Source organism: Ceratina calcarata, unplaced genomic scaffold, assembly GCF_001652005.2.
Source record: "Ceratina calcarata isolate Rehan_Ccalc_2016 unplaced genomic scaffold, ASM165200v1 scaffold408, whole genome shotgun sequence".
Taxonomy (NCBI): domain Eukaryota; kingdom Metazoa; phylum Arthropoda; class Insecta; order Hymenoptera; family Apidae; genus Ceratina; species Ceratina calcarata.
In genome coordinates, this window is record NW_017164302.1 from 6,171 (window position 1) to 6,789 (window position 619).

Sequence of the window (619 nt, forward strand, 5' to 3'; positions counted from 1 at the left end):
CTAGTAATCTTTACATAGGTACGATATTTTTGCTCAGCACTAAAAGGGTTAAATGAATATTTATACTGCCACAAAATCTGATAAGGGACGATTTTAAAGAGAAATCAAAATGTAGAATATTGAAAGGAATAGTGATACTCATTTGACAATTGGCCATGCGAACCTTACAAAGTATCAAAACTGACCCAGTAAAGTGCGATATTTATATTAAAATCATTCCTGTTTATACTAAAATCTAAAATATTTCAAGGGGGGTAACTTGCTTTGACGAATAAGACCGCGTAGGAGAATCTGTACTGAGTCTTCAAGACGACTGGTACGCGCAGCAGCTTCCTAGTTGTAAACCATTTGCTGCGAATAAAATGCCACAGCCTCGCACCGAACCATTGTATGTCCAGTATCACGTCTATGTAGGGCAGATTGATCAGGTCGTCGATGGGGTGCGTAGCATACTGTGTCATTTCATTATTTCATTTCGCATCGCCGCGTGACACCGAATTACCGAGCGCAAAGAATTTCAATACGACCATAATAAAATTGTTTTCACTAAGAGTGAGAAACGAGAGAAGTTGCGCCTGTACAAGTATCGACTTGGGCGTTCCACTTTTTTTCAACGATA